Here is a 9,757-nt window from a genome sequence, read left to right as displayed (position 1 = left end):
TGTTGTACTGTTGTATCTACCTTGCCCGGTCTCGCTGCCGTCGACGCCATCATGGCGCCAGACGGCTCCACCGCCCTGCGCTCATCCATCCAGTCGCATTCATCGTCAATATGCAGCTGCACCATGCCGCCAAAACTCGTCGTCATCTATGCAGTGGATACAACGCCGCACCACCTGACAACCTCCACACCGTCGCCACTGCTGGAAGTACTCGGAGCCCACCATCCACAACATCTCTTTCCCGAACAGCAGGTCCTCCCTGGCCAGGCTTTGCCCGACGACGCTGCGGATGGCGGCGAGGATGGACAGGGGCGGAGGAGGTGCTAGAAGCGGCGGCTACGGTTTGCCCCCGGGTCGACTGCGGGGGCGACGCGAGGGGGCGAGAGTCTGGGGCACTTTATAAGACGAAAAAAAAAGGAAAATTTTGCACTGATATTCATGCAAGATCAAAGGAATATAACATGGACCGAGACATAATCAAATCTCAGTTGACTGAGACTTAGCAAGACTGTTTTTCCTGACGGAGACGGGCTAGAGCTTCGTGCGAACGAAAGACGATTCTGTTGCATGCCCAACTGTTACCAAAAGCTCGAGATATTTTACCTGTCCTGTCCTGATTAGGTTTAGGTGTGGCATCGAAAAGAAAACCGCCGCCGCTGGCCCCTGAAACGGGCGGCGGGCACGTCGCGCGATGCGTGGACGACCGATTCTCCCCGCCCAGCTGGCCTGCAGTGTCCGCATACGCGGGCGAACCTGCACCTGCACCTGCACTGCAGCGCCACCAGATTCCTCCCCCCCTCGCCGCCCGTGCGGTGGCCCGTCCATGGCACGCGCCCCACCCTACGGCCCATCGTCCTCGGCCCGGCACACGCGCATACGGCCGCGGAGTTCGAGTTGCCCGGAGCAAGACGCCGCCCCCAGCCGGCCGGCGGGTGTTGGTCTTGCTGAAGAGGCAGAGTGCCAGAGGACTGAGCGGTGCCCGGAAACGACGCCAGCGCCTTGGTTGGATGCCAGTGTACATGCTTGGTTTTGGAGGATGCATCGTACTAGCTGCGTGTGTAGCCTGGACCCTTCCCATCTGCGCGCTGATCAGGCGTTTGTCTTGCACTCGCACAGCTAGCACGAATGACGCTGTGTTATCGTCACTTGCACCGTTGCACGTACGGTGGACACGCTGCATGCGCCTGTACTGTAATGGTGGTTTTGGGTGATTGAGGGTACAATTTGGATGATCGACAGTACTGTACCATCAATGAGCGGGCTTGTGGGTTTATAAGAGTATATCGCCTAGACTCATTAAGAAAGTTTTAACCCTTTTTTAGCAGTCTTGCTAAGTCTCAGTCGACTAGGATTTAACAAAGTCTCAGTCGATATTATATCCATCAGATGTTACATTGAGATCCGTGCAAAAATTTATTTTTTATTTTTTCCCTTTTTTCGCATGTTATGCCATTTAATTGAGACTTTTTTTGCGGGGTTAAAAGGATTTCATTGCTCAACTGTTGGAATATTCGTTCCTACATAGCAGAGGAACGTCTGCAGGTCCAGACCATAACCAAACTGCAGTTCAGCCCTCTGATCGTTCGAAAGCAGCATGGGTGTGGCTAACAACGTTCTGATTCCTACCTACATGAGCAATAGAGATACCCCTTTCACCAAAGAGCCTCTTAATATCCTGAACTATCATTCTATGTGGCGATCTGTCAAGGGTAGGCGACTTGATCAACTTGACCGCATCCATGCAATTCATCTCGATGTCTACCGGACGAGTAGAACATTGTAGAGCAAGGCTTAATCCTTCCTGGCATGCCAACAGCTCAGCCTGGAGCGGTCCGGAACAATGCAAGATGAAACGACAAGCGGAGAAGATAATGTTGCCGTCATTATCACATAGGATCATATCGACTCCTGCTAATCCACCATCGGTGTCAACGAACGACCCGTCAACATTCAGCTTCACGCGATCGCCCGCGCGGGGCAGACCGCTGAACCGTGGTTGCACATTGTGTTGCTGTATTTATCATTGTAGAACTATACCGAATCGGCGGCAACATCATCTTCCCTTTGATGATGTCAGTGGTTGGAAAATGATTGATGCATCGAAGAGATTCATCATAGCTAATTAGAAATCTGCAGGAAGCTTCAATTGAAGGTGGTAGCTTATGATGTACTATTTCATTACGTACATACCAAGCTAAATGTTGATTAAGTAGTTGCATGTTCCAATTTCCTCGGTCGTCCAGGTGCGGCAAATTTTCGTGTTTGGACCCTTTTCTGAAACCTATTTGAGATTTGACCCTAGTTTGAAAAAATTCGAGATCTGACCCTTTTGTTACCGCCAGAGTCCATGGCGGTAGGGTCTAACAGCCTACCGCCAGGGACTTTGGCGGTAGAAAACATTGCCACCGCCAACCGGGCTGGCGGTAGCCTGCATAACCCTACCGTCAAGGTGCTTGGCGGTAAGCACAAGCATGCGCTGTGTTCAATACTTAGGAGTTTTTTGACGATAGGGCATGCAACCATACCGCCAGGGACCTTGGCGGTAGACTGTTATACCCTACCGCCATGATCTCTAGCGGTAGCAAAAAGGTTAGGTCTCAAAAAAAATTCAAACTAAGATTAAATCTCAAATAGGTTTCAAAAAAGGGTCAAAACACGAAATTTAGCCTTCAGGGGCTCGCTAACATGAGCAGCGCCCTGGAGCTCGCTAACTGAGACAGTGAGACTTGATTAAATCCTTTAGTTGTATGAAAGTTTAACTTGTAATAGGATGATGTTACACGTGCACACGGTCCGTACTGCGTCAACATCAGTCTTGAACGAACACAAGAGAAGAAAAGCAAGGAAAATCATTGCCAGTGGCGCCGACACATGCATAATGAGGAGTTCTCGGAACTTGCAAGCATCTGCGCCATACGTTGTCCATTCGAAGTCAGAAATGCAGCTAAGCAATCTGGTGCTTTTCCGGCTTTTCTCTAGGTTTTATTTACTTATTTCCCTCGCACCGAACACATGCATTGGCTTTGCATACCAGCGGCGATCCAAGCGCACTTCTATAACCTTGTGTTGAACGATGGTTTCCTGACTAAAAGTTCCGAATTTAATAATGCGGAAAATTAGGGGCGAACTCTCTGGTTCGAAAGAAGCGAACACCTTCTGCCACCATGTGATGCATACATCTGTGTGCGGGCGAGATGCGCTGCGACGAAGAGGATTAGAGATTTAGAGGAAAGGCGGTAGGAGGAAGTGCATACGAGCATCTCCAATAGATAACGTAGACATGTAAATACTCAAAATTTACATCATTTAGCCCTCAAAACAGTGCTTTAACAGTGATGTAGATAAAAAAAAAATCTCAGTTTATACTCTAGATGTAAAACACATCACTTGGTGATACAAATCTAAATCACCAACTGCCGCACGAGTAAAATCAAATCACGCCGCGCGAACGCCCAACCGCCAAGCAGAAGTTTTCTGCCGCACGCTCGCCCTCCCGCCTACCGCAGGCTGCTATGGACTCCTCTCCCCGATTCCGCAGCAGCCACCGTAGCTCCGCCGCACCTCCCCATGGGCCATGGCTAGCCCCGTGTCTCCCGCCGTTCCCGACACCGTCGTCGCTGCCATGCCACCCCCAAATCACCGTCCCGGATTCACACCCCCTCCCCCCATTTGGTGGCCGCCGAAGAAGAAGAAAGCTGCCGCGGCCAAGCCATGTGGTGGCGATGCGAAGCGGTGGCCGCGCGAACCCGCCGCCCGTCGGAATGGGTGCGCTATAGAAGAAGACGAAGGCAAGGGAATACATTATCAATTGAAGATGCTCTAAAGAGGGTGATGCCTGTAGATGGAGGCGTCACATGAGAGCAAAGTAAGGTCGGACTAGGAGCGCCGGCAGCGGACCAAAGGAAGTGTTGTTCCATTACACGTGGCACGGTGATCACAATACCACGTTTCATCTTTGAATCTTTATTCCTTTACTAGATGACTCGTTGCGCCAATGGCGTAAAGGCCGAGAGGGAGTCAAGTATTGTGAGAATATTTAGACACCCAAATTGAAAACCAAATGTGGCCAACACTCCCGGATCCTTTGCTTGGAAGCCGCCTTTTCGCACCGGATATAACATAGATACATGATTTTTCAAGAGCAAATTTCAGAGAAAATATAAAGCATGTAAAGCTTTAAGTTGTACTATTAAGACCATACCACACATTTAGTTTCTTTGAAAATCTAAAGGTCTAAGAGGATGGTACATATGAGAAGCTGTGAATCCACAACAAAAAACTAAACTAAATTCAAAACAAACATTTCAAGTTTGGAAGCCACAAAGAAGCAGCCCAAATCTCTCATTGTAGTGCAGGTACATATCCTTAATCCTGCATCCACAACCCAGAATTTTTCAACACCTAAATCCACGAAATCCAACCGAAGGAAATCATGGCAGAAACATGCGCCGTGGCTTACGTCTCCGAGAAGGAATTCTTGGCATTCTTGTGTAGGTTGGACACAACAATCGCTTACGTCTCCTAGAAGGAATTCTTGGCATTCTTGTGCAGGTTGGACACAACAATCCTCGCTGTGAGCCCATAATTTCAGTCTTCTTTAATCTCTAACTGAACCAAATAATAAAAGCTTAAGCTTAAGCATCCACACACACTGAAAATGCAAAACAAATCTCACATAAAACTGTCCCAAGTCAGATACAGGGGAAACCAAGGTAAGATGATCATATTTCTTATAGGAAACAATAACCATAGGTAAATACATACATTATTGTCCTGTTAGAATGCACTTAGTTGTACTTCAAGTGGTACTGGGACATGAAACTAAGCCATTGAAATTTTTGAAACAGAATAGATGATAACACCAGTGTAGGCCATGAACAAGAATACAAAGAAGAACATAATCAAGAATAACCCACCTCGACCGAAGCAACGGTTGATCAACAACAGGAACCTGAACCTCGTGATGCTAGACCATATATCTATGGTTACCCTTTTTATTTCTCCCGCCTAACCTAAGTAGTTATCTGGACAAAATAGGGAGGCATACTTCAACAAATCAGTTCTTAATAATTATAGAATGCCCTGTATTAAAGGAAGTAAAATAGGGAGGCACACTTCAACTTTCATAACTGCATGTAAACTCAGCAACTAACTTCATATACCAAAGTGTACAATTCTCAAGTTTAGCTACACAGACGAAAACAGGGACAGAGGGCGTGCACCTGAAACCTGACGGAGTTTGCTTCGGCCTCCCTCTCAATGGCCAACCCAGAACATAATCATCAACTATGCGCGCCTCCCCCATGTACTTCACAAGCATCTATAAAGATGGAATTGACATAAGCCATAAATCACAAGTTCTTGGCACCAACGGCAATAGGGTGTCGTTTTAAACAATGTTCAGAATAATGGCTCTGATGAATCTTTTAATGCCTACATCAGACACATCTAAACTGAATTTTGTTTGTTTTTTCTACAACTAAGAAGTTGGAAATTGACAATCATGTATATAGATCAAGGAAAAGTAGAGTAAAAAATGGATCACAATTATGCTAGCAGCAAAGTATTCTGGAAATGGAAAAAAAAAGAAACGCAAGTTAGATCATTCCAGTCAAGTGTTGCAAGTATATCTTTCAAGCTTCGAAAAAATAGATACGGATCAAAAGTGGCTATCGCATCATCCTGGTCATTAACATCAGAACCATAATTTTGGATTTCTGAAGTTGCAAAATACTTTCTGGAAGCTGTTGTATTGTTCAGTTTAGTTTAAAGATGTATCAGTTAAAGAAAACCGCACCTAATCAAGTTGCTGGTCCTAACCACAGAACATAAAAGAGCCAATACACATTTCACTAAATAGGAGAGGAGTAATCAATTTTAGCAATAGGTAAGTTGTAGCTGTAACTATCCAGGTATCATTTTCCTCAGCATCCTCTGTCCTTTCTTTTTTATCTTTCTCTGAAATTCTCTATTACCTCTGCGAGTACATACACATATGGTATTTGATCGCAAATAGAGCAGGTAATCGCAAGCTTATGCAAACCCAATATGCAAAGAATTAGATTTGGTACAGAGAGAAGGATACCTCTGCAGTCAAGGCGTTGCAAATACGCAAAGAATCACAAACTCAATCTTGTAGCAGGATAGGATAGGGATACACGGCCATGAATCATGTAAGAATTTTGACAAGCTAAAGAAATGTGAAAAGGAAGCGCCTTGTATGTAAAAGCTTCTTCTTCTTTAATTTATGAAGTTCCTAGACCTTGGTACACACAGGTTGCGCATTCTCGACTTTTTGCCTGATGTGAAAACTATCTCATACCAACGGAAATTGAGTAGTAAAGTATTTTAAGCAAGCAGGGGGCGGGACACCTAACGATCTTTCTTTGGAAGACAGATTTGGGAGTAAGGTGTAACAAAGGATTCTTAATCATGTTCAGTTTTTTAGGTTACATATGAAGATTTTGGTTTACTGAATGTCTTTACCTTAATAGCTTAAAAATGTCACATTTATAACCCAAGCACAAACTCGACCAGAACATCCACAAGCATGCATAATGATAAAGCAAAATTTAGATGGAAAATACTCGATGCACTGCATCAGCTATTCAACATGGCAGAAAAATTTAACCATAAAATTCACACATCCCACTGGGCATTCCATGGAACAGTAGTAGCGAATTCACTAAATGGGCAGCTCAATCTTTGTTACATGTTTTAAGCATCTCCCTATCTTTCAAGGCCACACTTCAGCATCTACAAAGTAGTGAAGTGGAAAAGAACTTTTTTGTCGGCACATTTATGTTAGAGGAGAACCATTTAATCATTTGAGGCAATTGATCATTCTAAATAAAGTACCAACTGTATGGAGTAAAAAATACAGATAGTAAATCCACCCAAATTAGATACACAATCTACTTTAAGCAAGACATTACAATAAACATTTGTGGTAGGAAATCTCACCAAGAACTTGTTTCAGCGATTTAACCGCCTCCTCCTTGGCAAAGATGCAACCACAAGGCAAGAGAAGAATCAGACGGCATGGCAAAGTCATAGATTCTCCACATTGCTCAATACAACTCATCGAACAGTTTTGTAATATGGCATGAGTGAACGAAAACAAAAGGCAATGGTTCAATTTAAGCTACCACACAATCTCTATGGAAATATTGGTTATTTCTGTCCTTCAACAAATTGATTATGATATAACCATAAATAAAATCTACTATCAAGAGATAATATAGAAAAAAGTGAGTAACGAAAATTTACCTTAACAATGATAAACACTGGAAACTAAAGAATGTCAGAGAAGGACAGATCTTCATCAGATGAAAAGCAACCTGAACTCGTTGAGTGTGTGTGCTTCCATCAACCTGCAAAGATAATACCACAAAAAAACTGTTTGTTACTCAAAAAGGACGACGTGGAAGAAGAGCAAGGAACAAAGATGAGGCCATCACCCGGGTCAGCGAAGCTGCAAAGATCTTCATCGGATGAAAAACAACCTGAACTTGCTGAGTGGCCGTGCTTCCTTCAACTTGCGAAGATCATACCACACACAAAAAATTGTTTGTGTTACTTAAAAGGATGACGTGGATGAACAACAAGGAAAGCTGAGGCCGTCACCAAGCCATCCACGCTGCCTCTACCACCTTGATAGATAAATAAATGTGATCAAATTTCTGAAGCAACACACATGATCCAAGATCCAAGACGTGCAGACACAAGTACCTAAAACTGCACAAATCACACATGGACAAATGGCTGAATCGAGCTCATGGACAAGAATTTCATACCTCCACCAACTCGGACAACAGCAGGCGAGGAGATCGAACGCGGTGGCAGGAGGCAGAGTGGTGCGATGCGGAGCGAGGGCATAATATTCAAAATCCTGCAAAAAAAGTGACCTTGAGTCATAGCTTAATTGATTGCAAAAAACATACAACACATCTGCACCTGCTCAACTCTAGCCATGAACCTTGCTATAGGGAGATGAATAGCAAATATAGCATCAACCTTGAGAGCAAGGTGAGCAACACGTGAGATCACAAAGCTGTAGACAACAAAGCAAACAAAGGGAACCACAACAGGACCTGCAAACAAATAAAATCATATGGTCGCAACAAAACCAGAAGAACAAGCAGATGTACACTCAGAAACAACAAATAGGGGACTATATTAACAGGAAGCAAGCAAAAGACCCATTGGCCATATAAATCAATGGTTTGTTCTATTGGATGGCTAAACAACCTGCATGTATGAAAGATTAAGTACAAAGAGCAAACGGCGCTGTGGGCGTCTCCTGAATTAAAAGTAAACATTTGGAAATATCCCAAATGGTAAATCTATCACGAGAAGTTTCTTATGAATCTTTGTAGCAATTTTTTAGAGAGCATCAAACATGTAATCAGATAATTCTTTGTAAGCATGCATCCAAATTCATACTTGGACAGAGTGTAGAACAAGGGGCAGCAGATCAACACCCCCTTCAGTAAACAAACAGCCACCCCTGGCAGTACTGCAAAAGAAATCATGTAACTGAGATAAGCACTGATATAGGCATAGAATATATGAACAATCAAATTCAGTTGACCACTCTGTTCCTGCCAATGCCCTCCATGAGCTAATGAGAGGATCGATTCAATTGAAGGAAGCTTCCTCGTAGCAACATGGCCAAAACTATATGTGATTGCAAGCACACGGGATTGCTAGGTACAGATCAATTGAAAGAAATCTTAAGAACAAAAAACAAAATTTCCAAACATGCATCTTTTGAGCAGTACATGTATGTGTTGCTTATTCACCTTCTTTGCCATGGCTTGCTGCTCCAAGCACGTGCAGCCCCATATCCTCTATGGTTTGCTACTCCAAAACTGAGCAGCCCCCAAATCCTTCATTTTTACTGTTCTGTGTGTTTCTTCGTGTGAGAAAGGAGAAGAAACGACATAGAGAGATACATACGGGAGAAGGGAGAGAAGGGACGTGGTCACCTGTAGACTGTGGTCAAGCCGCCCTGGAAGCAAGGTCTCGCCCGACCTCACTGGTGCAGGCCGACGCCGGCGGTGGAAGACGACGAGCCGGCGGCACTCCTTCCGGTGGTCCTCTCCTGTCGGCCGTCGACCCCCTCTCCTCTTTCCTCTCTCTTTCTCCCTCCTCTCATGTTCTTCCTTCTCTCTCTCCCTCTCATCTTCTCTATCACGCAGATCAAATCGAGCGGCGCCGCCACCGCCCTTTGTCTGCAGGTCGTCACGCTCCTTTCGGTCACCCTCTCTTATCCGCCGTCACACCTCGGTCTCCTCTTTCCTCTATCTTTCTCCCTCCTCTCCTTCCTTGTCTCTCTCCCTCTCTCATCTTTTCTCTTCAGCAGATCGGATCGAGCGCCGCCGTTCTTTGCCGCCGCTGGAGAGGGCAGTGAAGAGGAGGAAGAGGCGGCACGGTGGAGAGCAGGGAAGAAGGGGAGGAGGCGGCGGCGGCGGCGCCGTGGAGAGGGAGGGGAGCGGGGCGGCTAGGGTTGGAGGGGAGGGGATTGGGTGTGCGTGTGGCTCGGGGCGGACGAGGGAGTGAGGAGCGAGGGGCGCGGGGCTGTGGATTGGGGCTAGGGTTCGCACGGTGTGGTGTTTTTTCTGCTCGCGTGGTGCGCTGCAACCCCACGCGCGGGCACGGTGCGGTGATCTTTTTTCCCTCGCGTGGTACAGTGCGCTCGAGGCCTTCGTTGTGACTACCTACCCCTTCATCCTTTATAAGTTAGATATCGTGG

General features: G+C 45.7%; 1 long non-coding RNA gene across 9 annotated transcripts; it reads right to left on the bottom strand.

Moving 5' to 3' along the window:
- Positions 1-4,128: 4,128 nt before the first annotated feature.
- Positions 4,129-9,584, bottom strand: LOC123085350 (uncharacterized). Of its 9 annotated transcripts, XR_006439693.1 has the most exons (11): positions 8,991-9,584; positions 8,805-8,907; positions 8,446-8,518; positions 7,957-8,093; positions 7,797-7,891; positions 7,270-7,652; positions 6,964-6,997; positions 5,223-5,320; positions 4,917-5,024; positions 4,460-4,608; positions 4,129-4,371 (listed from the first exon to the last, which is right to left on the bottom strand). It is a non-coding gene; the product is annotated as an uncharacterized lncRNA (long non-coding RNA). The 9 variants fall into 9 exon arrangements; XR_006439692.1 differs by having other exon boundaries at positions 4,129-4,608; XR_006439694.1 differs by having other exon boundaries at positions 4,129-4,608; positions 8,805-8,902.
- Positions 9,585-9,757: the final 173 nt, after the last annotated feature.

This window comes from Triticum aestivum, chromosome 4A, assembly GCF_018294505.1.
Source record: "Triticum aestivum cultivar Chinese Spring chromosome 4A, IWGSC CS RefSeq v2.1, whole genome shotgun sequence".
In the NCBI taxonomy this organism is placed as follows: domain Eukaryota; kingdom Viridiplantae; phylum Streptophyta; class Magnoliopsida; order Poales; family Poaceae; genus Triticum; species Triticum aestivum.
This window is presented reverse-complemented; position numbering and strand designations above follow the sequence as displayed.